Raw genomic sequence first — 6,733 nt, 5'->3', positions numbered from 1 at the left:
AAGCATTCCACATTTCACCACTAAATATGTTAGCAGCAGGCCTTTTGTACATAAACTTTATCATATTAAAAAGTTCACTTATATTTCAAATTTGCTGAGAACTTTTATTATGAACTAGTGGTTAATTCGAGGCCTTTTTGCATCTATTGAGGTGATCAGTTATTTTTACTTTTATTATTATTTTATTATTTACGTAATAAAAGCAAATATAATTTAGTGAAGTAAGTCATATTAACTTTTTAAACCAATTTTTATTCCTAGAATAAACCAAATTGGTTATGATATGTTATCTTTGTTATATATTCTTTGGATTTGGTTATTTAATACTTGTTCTAATTTTTGTCCCTATGTTCATAAGAATTATTAGCTTGTAACTTTCTTGTATTGTAATATTTTTGTCATATTTTTGTATTGGGGTTGTTCTAGCTTCAAAAAAATGAATTAGGAAGTGTTTTTTCTTTCTTCCCTAAAAGAGGTTATGTAGGATTGATATTTTTTTCTTAAATGTTTTGGAGAATTCACCACTAAATATATCCAAGCTCAAATTTTCTTTGAGGGTAAGTTTTAAATTATAGACAGAATACATTTAACAATGATTTTTATTTCTTTTAATTTTTCTTTTATCAGTTTAGATGACATGTTTTTATATAAAATTATTCATTTTATATAGATTGTCAAATGTATTTATATAAAATTATTCAAAATATTTCTGATTTTTTTTTTAGTTTTGTAGGATCTGTAGGGATATTGCCCTTTCATTCTGATATTGGTAATTTATACTTTTGATTGGTCTTGCTAAGAGTTTATCAAATCTACTGATACTCTTTTAAAAAGAAAGCTTTGGCTTTGTTGATTTTTCTCAATTTTATGTCAGCTATTTCATCAATTACTGTTTTCATTTTTATTAATTTCCCTCTATTTTCTGTTCTTTTTCTAACTTCTTGAGATAGTAACTTAAAAATTAATTTTTAATTTTTTTCTTTTCTGATATAGGCATGTAAAGTCAACTTTCTTCTAATCATTGTGAATTAAGAAATCTAATCAGAGAGAACCCACACAGTAATTTTAACCAAATAATAATAATAATAATGTAAATAATTATTAGGCCAGGTGCGGTGGCTCAGGCCTGTAATCCTAGCACTTTGGGAGGCCAAGGCAGGTGGATCACTTAAGGTCAGGAGTTCGAGAACACCCTGGCCAACATGGCGAAGTCTCATCTCTACTAAAAATACAAAAATTATCCAGGTGCAGTGTCACATACCTGTAGTCCCGCTATTTGGGAAGATGAGGCATGGGAATCACTTGAACCTGGGAAGGGAAGGTTGCAGTGAGCTAAGCTCATACCATTGCACTCCAGCCTGGGCAATAGAGTGAGAGACTGTCTCAAAAAAAAAAAAAAAAGAAAAAAGAAAAAGAATTATCAACCGTACCAGGTCATTGACGTAATGAGAGATCGGCTAGCAAGAAGAGGATCCCAAAGGATATAGGAATAGTAGATGTAGGTTACAGCCTCTCCCCTTAGAACTGAGATAGCTAACCCAAGGAAGATGCCACCCAGGCCTAAGATCAACATCCTGTTGTAGAGGGCACTGCTGTGGCTTATTGGATGGCAGAGAAGTTGCCACGGTGCTGTACTGACGAAATGTGCTGGAAATCCACCTTCTGGGGTGCCAGTGAAAGACATTCATGGGGATATGTCTCAGCGGAGGCATTCTGCTGCAAAACTGCATGCTGGTTGCTGGGTGTTGCCACTGTGAACTGCAGAAACTTGGTACTAGGGAAAACTATGCATCCTGGAGAAGCAAGCACACCACAACCAGGAAGCAAACACCCTTTTCCTCCTGCAGTATATTTCTAGTGCCCTCTAATGACAAAGTTCCAGCTGGCAAGGACAAATATTTAAAGGGCCAAAACCCATTTTCACACAACAGGCAAGCAAGGAAATTGGAGCAGAGAGGCAATAATTCAGTAACCAGCACACACTGCTTTAGCTACACCACATCAATTTTGATGAGTTGCACTTTCATTTTCATTATCTTGACTACTGGTTTATTTAGAAAAGCTTTGTTTAATTTCCAGACATTTTCAGATCTTCTAGTCATGTTTCTATTAGTTGGTTTTCAGGCTAATTCCACCATGGTCTGAGAACATATCCTATGTGATTTCAATACTTTTGAAGCTTGTTCAGGCTTGTTTTATGCACAGCATATAGCCTATTTTGACAAACATTTTATGTGTGCTTGAAAAGAATTGTATTTTACAGTTGTTAGGTGTAGTGTCCTATCGATATATCAAGTAGGTCAAATTGGTTAATCACTTTGTTCAAATATTCTATATAACTTCTAATTTTTGTTACCTATCCTCTTGCATCTAACACACCAGAGATAGGTATATTAAACTGATTAAGGTTTTGTCTGTTTCTCCTTTACTTCTACTAATGTTTGCTTATATTACTTGATACTAGGTTATTATGGACATAAAAATTTAGGATTGTTATGTTTTCCTGTTGAATTGACCCCTTGATCTTTATAAAATGCCATCCTTTATCTCCAGTAGATTTCTGGCCTTAAAGTTTTCTTTATCTGGTATTAATATAACCACAAACTTTCTTTAGGTTACTGTTTGCATGATAATATCTTTACCATTCTTTTGCTTTCACTCAGTCTCTATATTTATATTTAAAGGATAACAACACACATGTTTTTTGTTTTTGTTTTTGTTTTTTGAGACGTAGTGTTGCCCAGGCTGGAGTGCAGTGGCACGATCATGGCTCACCGCAACCTCTGCCTCCTGAGTTCAAATGATTCTCCTGCCTCAGCCTCCTGAGTAACTGGGATTACAGTCATGCCACCATGCCCGACTAATTTTGTATTTTTAGTAGAGACAGGGTTTCTCCATGTTGGTCAGGCTGGTCACCAACTGCAGACCTCAGGTGATCCACCTGCCTCGGCCTCCCAAAGTGCTGGGATTACAGGCATGAGCCACCACGCCTGGCTACGGGTTGTTTTTTTAAAATACAGTCTGAAAATCTTTGCCTTTTCACTGGTGTGCTTAGTCCGTTCGTTTGTGCTTATGTAATTATTTATGTAATTGACTTTACGTTTGCCATTTTGCTTCTGTTTTTAAATTATCTATCTCATCTGTTCTTTTTCCTTTCCTAATTTTCTTGGGGTTAATTATATTGTTATTTCAAGTTTCTTTCTTTATTAGTTTTTCTTTAATTCAGGTTTCTTGAGGTACAACTTCCATAGAGTAAAGTTCACCATTTTTACTAGACGATTCCATGAGTTTTGAGAAATACATAGTTATGTAACTACCACTGCAATCAGTGCATAGAGCAGTTCCATTGTTCCCCCAAATTGGTTTGTGCCCTTTTGAAATCAGCCCTTCCCCGTATCCTCAGATCCTGACAACTACTGACCTCTTTTCTATCCCTCTAGTTTTACCGTTATAAAATATATAAGTGGGACCATATAATATGAAGCATTTTGTGTTTGGCTTCTTTTATGTAGAATTGTACATCTCAGTTCATTTATGTTATTGTTTCTGCCATTTGTTTTTTATTAACGAGTAGTTTATCACTGCATGGATATACCAATTTGTTTATCCATTCACCAGTTGAAAGACATTTTTGGGGTTATTTCCACTTTTGGGCAACTATGAATAATACATTTGGCTTGTTACCAGTCTTTGGTGACTTTGAAAAAAGTTGCTATAAACATTCCCATACAGTTTTAATGTGAACCCATTTTCCTTTTTCTTGTGTAAATACCTTGGAGTTGAGTTGCTGTGCCATGTAAGTATACATTTAATTTAAGAAACTGAAAACTCATTTCCAAATAGTCACACCATTTTTGAATTCCCAGCAATAATGAATAAGGATTCCAGTTTGTGCCACATCTTCATCAGCCCTTGGTATTGTCAGGTTTTTTGTTTGCCATTCTAATAGGTGTGTGGTGGAATTTCACTGTGGTTTTAGTTTGTATTTCCCCGAGCACTACTAATGTAGAACACCTTTTTATGTGCCTATATGTCATCCACATGCCTTATTTTCATACAGTAACTGCTCAATCTTTCACAAAGTTTTTTCTCTGGGTTGTTTGATTTCTTTGTGTTGAGTTTTTAGAATGCTTTATATATTGGAGTAGGAGACCTTTAAATGATAAGAGTTGTTCAGATTTTTTTTTATCAGTCTGTTGCTTGTCTTTAATTTTCTTACATGGTCTTTGAAGAGCTGAAATTTAAAAGTTTTCAAAGATTTTGATGGATAAATATTTATCAGTTTTGCTTTTATGGTTCACAGTCCACAGAAATTATTGACTAAGCAATCTCTGAGACATTTGTATGACCTAATGTCACAAAGTCTTTATCCTACATTATATTGTAGTAGTTTTATAGATTTGAATATTTCATTTGTTTTCTTATCCATTTTGACTTTTTTTTGTATATGTTCTGAGGCATGGGTTGAGTTTTTGTTTTCTTTTTCCAATTGTTGTTCTTTTCCACACTGTGTTTTAGAAAGATGATCAATCTTTTCTCTATGGAATTGCCTTTGCAATTCTGTTAAAAATTAGTTGGTTGGCCAGGCGCGGTGGCTCAAGCCTGTAATCCCAGCACTTTGGGAGGCCGAGACGGGCGGATCACGAGTTCAGGAGATCGAGACCATCCGGGCTAACACAGTGAAACCCCGTCTCTACTTAAAAAGAAAAAAAAAAACAGTTGGTTATATATATAAGGGTCTGTATTTGGACTGCTTGTTTCCACTGATCTTTATGTCTGTCCTTTCACCAATATCACCCTCTCTCTTGGTTGCTTGATTATAGTAAATCCTGAAATCTTGTAGTAAGTCCTCCAATTTTGTCATTTTCAGTTTTTTGTGTACTGGGTCTTTCCTTTCACTTTTCCTTAAAAATTTTCTACTTTCTTAAGATAAAAGCTCAGATCATTGATTTGAGACCTTTTTGATTTCCTTTTCTTTCTTTCTTTCTTTCTTTTTTTTTTTTTTTTAACAGGGTCATACTCTGTTGTCCAGCATGGAGTGCAGTGGTACAACTATAGCTCACTGTAATCTTGAACTCCTGGATGGGAGCAATCCTCCTGCCTCAGCCTCCCTGAGTTGCTGAAACTACAGGAATGTGGTACCAGGCCCAGCTTTTTTTTTATTTTTTATTTTTTGTAGAGACAGGGGTCTCCCCCTCTTGCCCAGGCTGGTCTCGAACTCCTGGCCTCAAGCGATTTTTCTGCCTTGGCCTCCTAAAGTGATGGGATTACAGGTATAAGCTACCATGCCCTTCTTATAATTTTTAAATATAAGCATTAATGCTAAAACTTTCATCATGAAGACAGCTTTATCTGCATCCCAGTAATTTTGATACAATGTTTTTTCATGTTCATTCAATTGCAACTATTTTCTAAGTTTCTTTGTAAGTTCTTCTGTGACCCATTAATTATTTAGAAGAGATTTTATAAAAATTTCCAGATAGGATTTTTTTCAGAAATCTTTATTTGTACTTTAATTCTGTTATACTTCATATGATTTTGAATTCTTTTAAATATATTGTTGTTTGTTTTAAGGCCCAGAATATCGTCTATCTTGGTGAAAGTTTCATATTTTTGGAAAAGAATATTCTCTTGTGTGGGTGGCCTATTGTATGAATATCAATTGGGTCAAGGTGGTTGATGGCATTGTTCAGGCTTTTAAATCCCTTACTGATTTTCAGTCCTACTGCTTTATTGATTACAGTGAGAAAAGTGTTGATTCAAAAGACCTTTTGATATGATACCACAGTTCTTGGGTGCTCTGAGACACCAACCATAATTTTGGACTTACCTAATACCTTTTATTCTGTCAGATTTTACTTCCTATATTCTGCAAACCTTTTGTTAAATGTGTGATTATTATGCATTTTTTGTATATTCTTGGTGAATTGGTGGTTGCTTGTCATTATGTAATTTTCCTCTTTTTTTTTTTTTTAATTTTGAGACAGAGTCTCACTCTGTTGCCCAGACTGGAGTGCAGTGGTGTGATCTTGGCTTACCGCAACCTCCACTGCCTGGGTTTAAGCAATTCTCCTGCCTCAGCCTCCCAGGTAGCTGGGGCTACAGGTGTGCACCACCATGCCTGGCTAATTTTGTATTTTTAGTAGAGTTGGGGTTTCTTTTTCCTTTTTTTTTTTTTTTTTTTCAGTACTTTAAGTTCTAGGGTACATGTGCACAATGTGCGGGTTTGTTACATATGTATACATGTGCCGTGTTGGTTTGCTGCACCCATTAACTCGTTGTTTACTTTAGGTATTTTTACTAATGCTATCCCTCCCCCATCCCACCCCACGACAGGCCTGGTGTGTGATGTTCCCCACTCTGTGTCCAAGTGATCTCATTGTTCAGTTCCCACCAATGAGTGAGAACGTATGGTGTTTGGTTTTCTGTCCTTGTGATAGTTTGCTCAGAATGATGATTTCCAGCTTCATCCATGTCGCTACAAAGGACATGAACTCATCCTTTTTTATGGCTACATAGTATTCCATGGTGTATGTGTGCCACATTTTCTTAATCCAGTCTATCATTGATGGACATTTGGGTTGGTTCCAAGTCTTTGCTATTGTGGATAGTGCTGCAATAAACATATGTGTGCATGTGTCTTTATAGAAGCATGATTTATAATCCTTGGGGTATATGCCCAGTAATGGGATGGCTGGGTCAAATGGTATTTCTAGTTCTAGATGCTTGAGGA

Source organism: Piliocolobus tephrosceles, chromosome 6 (assembly GCF_002776525.5).
Source record: "Piliocolobus tephrosceles isolate RC106 chromosome 6, ASM277652v3, whole genome shotgun sequence".
Taxonomy (NCBI): Eukaryota; Metazoa; Chordata; class Mammalia; order Primates; family Cercopithecidae; genus Piliocolobus; species Piliocolobus tephrosceles.
The sequence above is the reverse complement of the archived record's forward strand: the minus strand, read 5'-3'. Positions refer to the sequence as shown.